Below are 12526 nucleotides of genomic sequence, written 5' to 3' on the forward strand. Positions count from 1 at the left end.
TGGAATGTATGTTGGTCTCTGTGAGGTAGAATCACACTTACTTTTTCATGTGAAAATCCAGTTTTCTAACATTGCTTACGGAATAGCCCCTTCCCCCACCCTCTCGCCAGGCCATCTCTCATAGCTCCGCCCCCACACACGCTCTGTCCACCTCGCACCCTCCCATTCCATTGCGTCCTGTAGTCAGTCCCGTTCTCTACCTTGCTCTCTTCATTTCCCCTTATAATACGAGAATGCTTCTGTGTTATTATAAACCATGGCTCCACATTATCTTTGAAGATTCCTATTTTCTTTCCAGTGGACATATCATGGTTTCTTGAGTCAGTTGTCTCTTGTAGGGCAGCAAGCGCATTGTTCCTAGGTTTTTTTGCCTCCCTATTATGAATGCTCCTATGGTGAATATTTTTGCATGTAAAGCATTTACATGTTTTTGGATTATGTCCTTTGGATGGATTCCCAGAAATAGAACTACAGAGTCAAAAGGCATAAATATTGTTAATGTTGTTAACTCATGGCATATATTTATTTGAGAAATTAAAGTGACTAAAGGTTCTGGTAAGTTCCTGAGACTCTACTGGGCTGCGACAAGCCTGGATCTGGCGCTGGCTGCCCTGGGCAAGTTCAAGGGAAAAATTAATGCGGTCTCCTTGCTGGATGTACCTTTTCTTTTTTCTTGTTTAACACATGCTTTTGGATATTCATGTGCCCAGGCAGTCATTTATTAAGCGCCTCTTGTATGCCTGTCCCTGCAGTAAAGCCGGCAGCAGGATCCTGCACTCGGTGCACTTCTGTCTCCTAGCGGGTAGGAAGACAATAAATAAACACAATCCAGTGCGAAGTGCCTCCAGGAGGAAAACCACAGACGGATGCCACAGCAAGTTGGCTCCTATAGATTGGATGGCCAGAAGTGGCACAAAGCAGAGATTTAAAGGCGTGGTCTCCCTGGTGGAATAGCTAGTCAGTGTGAAGGGCCGTGGTGGAGCAGAGTGTGGCCTCAGGGCAGGAGGAAGAGGGTCTCTGGGCGAAGAGTGAGGTGAACTGAGGCCAAAGCAGAAGACCTAGTCCTAGCTGCGGGGAGCAGTGTGCTCCCTGGCGATTAGCAGCAATGGGGAGTCACAGGGCTGGGGGGCAGAGGGAGGTGGTTAACTGGGAGTGATGCCACCTAGTGGGTGCTCTTAACGGATCTGCAGGCTTCTTTGCAGACCATGGGTTATAGGGGACCAGGGGCACCTGTAGAACAAAAGGGCTAGGACGCAGCCATGCCTGTCCAGGCTGAAGTTACTGGAGACCCACCAAGGCGTGGTGATGGAGGGAGAGAAAGGTGGGTGGGTTCTGTTATGTATTAGAAGAAGATTCTTGAGAATTGCTGATGGCTTGGAGGTTTGAAGTTAGAAAAAGGGAAGAACCAAGAATGTGTCCTCAAAGCTTGGCCTCAGCGACTAGGAAACTGGAATTACATTGCTGAGTTGAATAAGAATGGGGAGAAGAGGCTTGGGTGGGGTGGAAGTGGGGGTGGGTCTGGCTTTGGCCATGGGGAGCCTGAGATGCCTCTTTGGTTAACAAATGGGGACATTAGTGGGGTTGCTAGAGCCCCAGGGAGAAGTTGGGTACCGTGATACAGACCTGGGTGTCATCGGTCAATTAGAGAGAACCTAAGTCCCCTGGTTTATAAACAGATGTATAAACAGAATAGAGAACGGAAGGCCTTGAACACTGTGCAGTTAATCCTGTTATCTGCATTCTCAGTTTTGAGAATATATTGGGTTTCTTATATTTATCTTTGTGAACAAAAATCTTTTTTCTTTCTTCCCAAATAGGAAGAGGAAAAAACTCCAGTTTTCTTTTCTTTTCTTTTTTTTTCTTTTCCTACTGGCTCTCTAATGCCTCACTCAGTCCTGGCACAGTCTTCCAATTTTTAGTGGCGACTCTAAGAATTATGCTTGTCGTTTGATTCAGATGCAATTGGGAAGATCACAAAACTAAGGTTCTGCGTCTTGCAAGCTTTTCCAGAAATGTTCCCTCGTCTGCTGTGTTTATGTTGGAACAGAGAATTTGTGCCTGAGTTCATGGTGAGCTTTTCTCCAGATACCCGAGTTGCTGCCTGATCCCATTATCCTGCGTCTCAGGACCCCTCGAACCTCGTCTGTGTGATGTCATATGAGGGACGGTGTTCACTGCCCTGGGACTGTCACCTGTGAGACGTGTGCTCTTTGAGTAATGCTCTGCTGCATCATTTCCAAAGTGGGTTTCTGTAGGGTCCCAGGATATTATTTTAAATATGTGACAGTGTGTGTCTCCATGTTGGAATATAAAATATGAAATTTAATTATGAAGAACACACTATTTCTTACTCATACCGGAGTAATGTAGACTAGAATAGGCAGTGACGCTTTGGGATAGAAAGAAATGTTCAGGAATCAAAATGTTCAGAAATTGAATCCCAACGTTGTCTGTTGTCTCTTACTGGGCTGTGACCTTGGGCACATTTCTTGACCTCCCGGGGCGGTCAGTTTCCCCATTTACTTTGGAATAATCCAAGTGCTGACCTGAGAGGGGTGCTGTAAGGACTAGGAACTAATTCACTGTGAAACTCTTAGCACTTTCGTTGATCCCCAATTGAGTATTTAACACTCCGGTTAACAGACATGTGAACAGAGAAGAGACTGGAAGTGTTCAACCGCTATGAAAACCAACCCATTGTTTTCGTTCAGGATTTTGAGAATATTCGAGTTTTAATTAAATAAATGTTTATTTGTGAAATTAAACTCTTTAAAAAATCAGATAACCAATTACTTACTTGTTGTGGGCCAGCCAGGTGTTAGGTGCTTTGTATGTAAAACGCACAGCATGTGGCATAGATCCTGCCCTCGTACAGCTTACAGGAATCCAACCTTTAAAAAAATTACGCTTTTATTATAGCTGTGATCAGTTTAGAGGCAAATAGCTGAAATTTTGGCATATAAGCATGTATATGATTTAGTCATTATTTTTAGAATATTGTCAATAACATTTTTCTTTGGAATGTTCACCATTAATTAATGATATAGTAGGTCAAGGCTGGAGATTGAAATACATGAATTTCCCAGGTGTCTCGGGAAAAATGCGTGGTTGTATATTTTGCTGAGGAGCCATGTCTGCCCGCTGCCAAGTCTTGTCTGTCTGCCTGCTTCCACACACCTCCTTCCCAAGGCAGCACCCGCCTGTGCTAGGGAGGGAAACGCACTCAGCACTTTCTGAAAGGGACGTCTTGAGTAGCAGAACTCTGAGAAGTTCTATCCAGGCACATCATTTACTATCCTGGTGGCATGCTGTTTTAGAATTTCTCTGTTAAAATGATAACTAACATTTCCTGTAAAATAAAATGCAATTTAGCCAAGAGTAAACAAAGTCGTAGCTGAGAATGAGAGAGGAAAATTTCAATCTCTGGGATGTGAGATTTAAAAAAAAACGCATAACAATAAATAAAAAGGTGGGATTTAAAATTCTCTCCCTGTGTCCATTACATGCTTGTGCAATTACCAGCTGGTAAGAGCAAATGATCCTACTTTATTACTTTTATTTCTGTGTCTAGATGTAGAATTCCACAGATCGGGTGGGAAGCCTTGCTTTGGACTGTCCCCTCGGGGTGGGGGTACCCCAAGCATTCAGTGCACTTAGCATTAACTGGATGTTAAAACAACTAAGAAGACAGTAAATATTTGGGGAACATTGTTCTGGATAAAGAAACAGCAGTTCGGAGTGGTTATAAGAGCTCAAACTCCAGAGTCTGTGTCCCCATGATTTAAATCTCTGCAACTTGATAGCTACGTAATCTTAAGCAAATATTTAAGCTCTTTGTGCCTCAGTTTTCTCACCTATAAAATGGGGTTTATAACAGCACTTGCTCCACAGGTTTATTGTGAGGTTTCTAGGGGGTTTATATCATTCAATGACTTCGGACTGTTGCCTGGCACATAGTGAGTGCTATGTTAACTGTTGATTATTACTAAATATAGCTAATTTGGCAGACACATTGTTTGATACAAGGCTCCCACGTTTGGAGAAGGGATGCTAGAGACAATAGAAGCAAAAAGACTTTTGAAGTTAGGGAAAATAAATGATCTGCACTCCCTTCGGTGTGAGGGGACCCCTATGAAAACAGAAGGCATGAGATTTGGGTTCTTTATTGCCTCCTTCTCATAAAATGGGTGTGATGGGCAAAGAAACAGGGAAACATGACCACGTGGGCATCTGCCTGAGTCCAGGAGAGGCACTCATTCTTTCTTCCGTGTTCTCTGAGAGCAGTTAGCTGCCATGTGGAAGGGGAGTGACCGAAATGGTCAGGTACACGTGAAGAGTGTGCTCCCGTGTCTGTGTGCACACAGAACACAAGGCTATAGGTGAGCTATCCTTATTTCCTAGACCAGCAAACCGCTGACCACCACCAGTGCCCTTCCCAGCTTCCTGTTTTGAGACCTCCTCACACACACTCTCCACTTTGACCTGTTTAAGTTTATTTTTAAAAGCCCTACATTTTCCAAGGAATAGATGCTTTACGTATGGTTCACTCTTTGGAGGGGGTGTATGTGTGCCGCGTGACAAGTGGTTGCCATGGTAATTTCTCATTATTGTTGAATTGAAAAATAATTACTCTGGCAACAATCCCATATAACCTGTCAGTGCTTAAGTTAAAAATGCCGGGGGGGGCAGCCCTGGCATCAGGACCCCGTTTTTGGTGGAGAGAGACAGGGATGGGAACAGGAGAGAATCTGGGGCAGACACAAAATGCTTTGGTGAATTTTTAAATATAATTAAGACTCTCTTCTTCTATTCGACCCGAGCGCGCCTCTCATCCTGATACATGATTTGGCTGCCGGTGGTACTGGGGCTCACCTGTGACATGGGACAGAGGGACCAGGGGTTTCAATCGCAGAAACGCATACGGGGGATTATTTAGAGTGCAGAAGCCTTCCATGGTGTTTTTACCTAATTAAAATATATGAGAATTGTTGGCACCGCTTTCCCTGCCTGTGTGCAGGCTGAGTTAATTTCATCTTTATTTACCTGGAGGCTACTCTGTGCTATTGTTACTTCCCAGCTTTGGGAAAAGAATCCACTTTTTACCTATTAATATTCACTGAACACTAATCAGGCACTGTTCAGATAGTAAACAACAGCAAAGCTTGGGAGGAGGCATGTGTTTGGAAGAGACAGGACCTCCATCGGAATGAAGCCTTGACCCAGGGTGCAGAGAACGAGCTTCCTCCCCACCTGCCACCTCCTGCCGCAGTTTGGGCCTTTGGCGCTCCGTCATTCTGCCCCATAAGTCATTAGAGAGGACCATGAAGAACGTATTCTTTCTTTTTTGTTGTCGGTGTCCAGAAAGTTCCTCCTTTTGCTTAATGAAGCCCCTAGAATACACTGTGCCTTTAAGAAAATGGTAGGCAAACTTTTATAATTACTATTATTATTTTTATTATTATTTTTTTAATCCTCACCTGAGGACATGTTTATAGACTTTTAGAGAGAGAGGAAGGGAGAGGGAGAAACAGCGATCAATTGCTTCCAGCATGTGCCCTGACTGGGGATTAAACCCCCAACCTTTCAGTGCAGGGGATGGTGCGCCAACCAGCTGAAGCCCCCAGCCAGGGTTGTTTTATTATTTTATCTTCTTTGGGCTTCTAGATGCTCAGCCTTCTCCTGGCAGAGCTGGACTCTGCTTTGTGTTTATGTTGATCCTGCTATTCGATCCCAGTTAGAAATACATCCTTTAGAAATATTCTTTGTTTCATCTGTATCCATGCATCGGTCAGGCCAGGAGCCTTCAATGTGGAAGCACAGGGACCTGCTCTCAGGAGAGCCAAAATACAGGCAAGTACAAACCCTACTCCTAGGCACTGCCGCTTGTGGAAATTCTTACACACACGCACGCACCAAGGGACACGGCAAAGCCATCGCAGCACTTCCTGTGCTGGCAAAGAATTTGAAACTGTCTAGAGATCTTAAGCAGCAAAATGCTGAAATAAAGTATATTACATTCATTTAGTGCACTACCATGTAGCTTATGTAAAGAAAGCAGAGGCCCCGATATATAGTAAAATGCTTAGATCTCCAAAACACAGGGCTGAATGAAAGAAAAAGCAAGTTTAAAGAAGGAACATGGTGTGTGATACCATTTAAATAACATGTTAAAAATATAGTACTGTTTATGAATGGGGTCATGTACATAAATACTAGAGATGGGCCAGGAAGGGGCCACATGATTTTCACGAGACAGTTGTTTATGGGGTCTTGGGGGCGGGGAGAAAAAAACAGAGCAGGATATGGGGCCCCAAGGCATTTACCTTTTTATTCATAAGTTTTTATTCCTTTTAAAAAGGAAAATAAGATATCATTTTAATAATCATTAATGCCATATAATGGGCCCATGGGTCTTTATCATATTATCCTCTGTTCTCTATTTTTAAAAATTAATGAGGTAAAAACCTCATTTATTTCTTACAATCAGTAAAGGATATTTACTTAACCAATATTTCACTGAAGAGAATAAGAAAAATACCCAGAAAGTGGTCAGAAGGTGGTTGAATAAAATGGCTCTGTAGGTATTAGATCATTTAAAAAATTTTTGCCTCAATACGAACTTTTGACACGGCCGTGCATCCTGCTGGTGGTTGTGACAGAAGGAAGACTTACCTGCACACTGTCCTAGTCCCCATCCACCAGGTGTAGACACTGAAGAATCCTACAACATCAAGGAAGAATCTTGCTGCGTGGACGTGGCCTCTCTAACCGCTCATTCCTCTTTCCTGCTTCTTCACTGGGTAGCCCTCAGTTGGGAGCTCTGCTGAGGAGGGAGAGGTGCCTAGTGCCCAGCCCCTGTCTTTAAGTATCTCACAGTCTAGCACAGCAGTCAGATGTTTAGATAAATGCATAATACAAGGTGTGATTCAATTATAATTTGATCCACACTCTAATGGGAGTAGTTGTTTAACTTTCCTAGTATAGGAGGCAGTGAAAAAGGCAGTCCAAGGGCTGGGACTTGGGGGCTGCTGGGCTTTCCAGGCCAAAATAGCCACAAAGGCAAAAGACAGGGAGGCAAGACCGCTTGGTTCTGACAGGTAAGTTACAGAAGGTCCCTTGACTACGCACAGGCAAACTCCTGAGGATGTTGGCCTCTGGTATGGTAAGAAAGGCTTTTCCTTGCATTAGACTGTCTTTTATGATATACACACCAAATGTTTTATCTGTAATATCTGCCAGTATTGGATATGCATACCCACCCCGCACACCTGGGAGCAAGACCCCAGGCCTTGGTTTCTTTTTAAGGGCTTTTACCATAATCTTCATCTGGGAGTCCCCAAAATGCTTAGTCTACAAAAATGTGGATCTTCACCTGCTGGTCAGTCTCAAGTCCCTTTCTGGGCACACCGAGCTAGTTTGACTTGAGGTGATTGCCTGCATGAATGAGCATGGTCAGGTGCATCCCACTTTCCCTTCAAACTTTAAAGGGAATCAACAGACTGAGTTTCTGTTTAGAATCCTTACCTCAAAATAGCCTTGAAAACTTGACTTACACAGCTTCCTACCAGTCCACTCCCTGCACTTGGCCATGCCCCTGCTCAAAGAAGAACTGGGAATTTCATAGGTTTTGATTTCTCCAGTGATGGAGGTACGGTTTACAATCAGGAGGGGGGAGTGCTAGTCTGCAGAGAGGCTGCAGAATTTCTAACAGTCAACTTTCCTTTATGTTTCCTTGCCCCCTCTACCTTCCTCACATGTGGCCCAGCACAGAGCGTATAGCCTTTGTCTGCAAGGCCCAGACCGTTCTAGATGGCTGACACCTAGAAGTTGAATAATGGAGGGTCCGATGTTTTTAAAATTGTTTGCCGCTCACGAGGTAGCTGTGCGGCTAAGAACTGAACTCCTACTAGTCAGAACTGTTAGATCATCTGCCAAGATTTCCGATCTGGTTCAGCAGAAGCCACTGCCTGGAATCCAAGCCTCGTTATTACACAGATTTCTTTTGCAAAATTGCCTAACTGATCCCAGAAACTATCCCAGGCAGCCAAGTGGAAGCAAGAGGTGTTCAAAGGGGAAATTTATTATTAGGAAAACCACGTGGAAGTGGGGGAAAGTGTGCGGAATCTGAAAGAGCCGGAGAGGGAGATCTGCTCAGGTAGAATGTCCTCTGGCCAATGCTGCACCTTCTACTCTGTGGAACCAGTTTTGTCTCGAACTTACAGTGGAAAATCACATTTTAAGCATTATTTGGAAAAAACATGGGCTGGCAGGTTTATCATTGTAACAAATGTGCCTTTTGAATGGGGGCTACGCATGCATGAGGGCTGGGGGTACACGGGGAATCTCTACTGTCCTCTGTACTATACTGTTCAATTTTGTGTGACCCTAAAACTTCTCTAAAGAAAATAAAATCAATTTTGAAAATGAACTGGAGTTCGGCAAACTTGTACATGGACTTCCGCTTTACCACTTTCTAGCTAGCTATCTGATCTTTACTGAGTAGTTTAACTTTTTTGAAATTCTGATTTCTCTATAAATATCTTAAGGGTCAAATGAGGCCATGATGAGTAATAACAGCTGCCATTTACTGAACAGCTACTGTACGCTGGGCAGTTGCTCCATGGTCTTCAGAATCTACTGAAATCCTTCCCACTTTACAAATGAGCAAAATGCAAAGGAGTTAGGGGACTTGACTAAGGTCATCTAGCAACTAAGAGGCAGAATTCACATGGTGAAATCAGTGTAACTTAGAGCATAAGGATATAAATTCTCCATAAGGCTGCCTGCTTTTCCTCATGGTAGCAATTAGGGTATTTGTGAATCTAAGATGTTCAATTCATGGTAAGTGCTTAGAAAATGTCAGGTGATGGGTACTAGTATTAACCCAGGGGCCCCCATGCATACGTGTTCTTTCCTTAATCTTCTTGCTTCATATAAGGCCAATATAAGACTGGTTTTTGTACTTGACATTTACTAATTTTTTTCTTAAGGCTCTACTTCTTTTATTTCTTCTCCTAAATAACATTTGTCCTCTTAACTAAGGATGAATTCAAAAGCTTTATATATGTGGGGGCAACTGACAATTATATTTAAAAATAGACCAAAATTTTTTATGCCAGTTAAAAAATATCAGCCAAGAGACAACGGAGTGTCAACAATCAAGATCTCTTCAAAACATTGTAGAGCAACTTTCTTGAGTTGGGTTTGTGATGAAACAATAAGGAATTCCTTTCATTCATTCATTCATTCATTCTATACACTAGCCAAAACATATTTTTAATGTCCCTATAATGTGTCTGGCACTGTGAACTTACATATTATATTTTTGTTTTAGGAATGTTCTTCCGAGATTTGTGACCACAGCCAGTTAACTTTTTGTGTGTGTACAGAGTTACTTGAGGTGACCTTCCGCCAAACCTGTCCTGAGATTTTCTGAGGCAGTGACTCAGCTCATGATCCACTGCAGTTAGTTGGAATCAAATGACCCCTCCCCTTCTTGAAGCGTTAGGCCTCTCTCAGCTGCTGCATACACAGCACTCTCTTGCCTGGGTCCCCAGGAACCTGTAGGGCGGAACCTGTAGGGCGGAATCTGTAGGGCAGAATCTGTAGGGTGGAAACCTGTAGGCCGCCTCCTAGGCAATTCTCCACCTCCTCTTAGTCTGAGTCCTTTCTTTTCTCCCAGCAACTTCGGATCAGCCTGGGTTCTCCCTGGGATTTCACCGTTCACTGCCCCAGTTTCTAGCAGAGATGCTAGAAACCAGAGTCAGGATATAGGAAAATGGAGGTGGAGTACCAGAGCTTGTCACGGGGCCTTGGAAAAACCATCAGGGGCCAAGAGAGCCTGTAAACTTCCATTCAGAGCTTTGACTGTGTGGCAGACAGGTATTGTTGCCAGGGGAATGGGTTACAGAACATACGAGTGATAGGGAAATGTGCGTGATTTCGAACAGATGGGTTTAGAAAGCCCGTCTTTGATGCAGTTCCCCAGAACGTGGAACGTCTCATCCCCTAGAAAGGAGGGTGAAGATGGTACATAGAAGTGGGGGAAAAGGCATGTTATTATTGATTGTCAGTATGTTCTGGGCTCTCTGCCGGGCCCTTATGCCCACTAACGTATTTAATGTTCACATGTACCCTGCGAGGTATCATTGTTTTTGTTGTTGTTGGAGCTACTCTGCAAGGTAATCACGACTGTTGTTACCCTTGTTATTACCCTCACTGCCCAGCAAGGAAACAGGCTCAGGGAGTGAGGTTAGTTGTCCAAGTTCACGTAGCTGGGATGGGGTTGAGATCTGAGAGTTGCCCGCAGAGCAAATTCCACCAAGGATGTAGGACCACGTGCTGTCCTGTGTAGCGCCAGATGGCCCCGGCATGAGGAGTCCCCACCACGGGGCAGCGCAGTACAGCGAGGAGCTGGAAGAAAGAACCAACCTGAGGTAGAATGTTCCCGTTCAGCTTTCCCTCCCTTCCAGCTGAACCGTAACCCCTGCCTCCCCAAAGCCTGCCGGAGAAATAAGTCAGGCAGAGAAGCAGGGGCGGGTCTCGATGTCCGAGGCCCCAAGGGTCCCAGGGTCTGAGTTTAAATCCCAGTGCCACCAGGTCTGGGCTGCGTGTACTTGGGCAACTTGCATTCAGCACCTAAGCTTCGGCTTCTGTGGTTGTAAAGTAGGAATAACAAGGTGAGCAGCTTTATTCATATAGTAAACAACTTTTATTGAGTGATACCATGGGCTTGACACCATTTGGGGGCAGGGGAGTTAGAGCAGTCAGCAAAACAGAACCCCTGCCACAAGAAAATTATATTATTGTTACACTGGAGAGAGAAAAAAAACAAGAAGCAGGGAGGTAGTGAAAAGCAAGTGGGAAAATGCACATAAAGTACTTAGAATAGTACTTGGCAGGTGGTAAGCACTCAATAAATGTTAACTATTTATTCATTATCCATCTGTGTAGCAATTTGAAAATACACCAATGCATCCAGGTTCCCAAATAGGGTTTCTTTCTGCAGCTGCTTCTTCCCCTTCTAAGCCCACTGACTTTTTTAGAAGTTCTGACAGCTCCCACAGCACTCAGGCTTCATGCCATGGTCTCAGGTATGGAGTGAGGTTGCCTGTTAGGGTCTTGCTTGGCAGTCTATGACAGGTGAGTTTGAGGATAGGGACCCAACTTTCATCCTGAGAGACTGCACATTATAAATGCTCAATTAACATCTGTTTTTTTAAAAATTATTTTATTGTTGTTCAAGTACAGTTGTCTGCATTTACCCCCCACCACTTCCTGCCCCACCCCAGGCACCCCCACCTCCCTCCCCTGATTCTACCCGCTTTGGTTTTGTCCATGTGTCCTTTATAGTTGTTCCTGAAAACCCTTCCCTCTTTACCCCCATTATCCCCTCCCACTTCTCCTCTGGTTACTGTCAGATTGTTCTTAATTTCAATGTCTCTGGTTATATTCTGCTTGCTTGTTTGTTTTGTTGATTATGTTCCACTTAAAGGTGAGATCATATGGTATTTGTCTTTCACCACCTGGCTTATTTCACTTAGCATAATGCTCTCCAGTTCCATCCATGTTGTCACGAAGGGTAGGAGCTCCTTTCTTTCTGCTGCGTAGTATTCCATTGTATAAATGTACCGTAGTTTTTTGATCCACTCATTTACTGATGGGCAATTAGGTTGCTTCCAGCTCTCGGCTATTGTAAATTGTGCTGCTATGAACATTAGGGTGCATAGGTTCTTATGGATTGGTGTTTCAGGGTGCTTAGGATACAATCTTAGCAGTGGAATTTTTTGAAAGGAGTAAAAGGAGTAGTTTGTATGTGAATCCATGAGTTGCCCCTGAGTGGTTTTATATTTACTGTGTTTTTACTAAGAAAAGTGTTGGCTTTTGGTGTGGTGATTGGGAGGAGGCCAGAGAAAAGGAGACCAAAAAAAAAATTCATTTGTCTCACTTTCTTTTTTTTGGAAAGGGGATGGCATCCATCTTCAGTGGCCCCTTCATTATTCTCGTCAGGACGGCAGGCTTGTTCCTGCAGCCTGCCAGTGACAACAGCTCAGTGTTGTCAAACGCGGAACAACTTAATGGGAAGAAGAGAGGCTTGTGATGTCTCCGCCAGGGCCTCAGCCCTGGGGCCTTTGAGTGGGGAGCGGTAGGCCCCCTTCTATCCCACCCCCCACCGCAATCTGACAGGCAGCTGTGAAACATCTCAGGCCTGCATCTGGCACGAGCCACCAATTCTCTGGAAAAAGAGTGTGCTTAAGAATTTGGTGGTAAATAGGCCACTTTACAGAGCACAAGGCCTGGGTACGATTTCCCCTTTTATTATAAATATAACACTCGGCATAATCTTCCTAATTCCTGCTATAGGAGGTCCCCCTCTGCCCCTGGAGACTTAGCAAAGCCTGTCACTGCCTTACCCTGGGCCAGTTTCAAGGTTTTTTCTGGAGAGCAAGGGAAACACTCAACCCAAGTCAAACAGATAATTCATGTGGATGGTATGTGTTGTGCTGAACAGCTTCCTTTTTAATAA

At 44.2% G+C, this 12526-nt stretch overlaps 1 protein-coding gene across 10 annotated transcripts in view; it reads left to right on the plus strand.

The window, feature by feature from the left end:
- The window catches only part of LDB2 (LIM domain binding 2), a 329224-nt gene that overhangs the window by 113442 nt on the left and 203256 nt on the right, over nucleotides 1–12526 (plus strand). The window lies entirely within an intron of this gene.

The sequence above is a fragment of the Desmodus rotundus genome, chromosome 4 (genome assembly GCF_022682495.2).
Source record: "Desmodus rotundus isolate HL8 chromosome 4, HLdesRot8A.1, whole genome shotgun sequence".
In the NCBI taxonomy this organism is placed as follows: domain Eukaryota; kingdom Metazoa; phylum Chordata; class Mammalia; order Chiroptera; family Phyllostomidae; genus Desmodus; species Desmodus rotundus.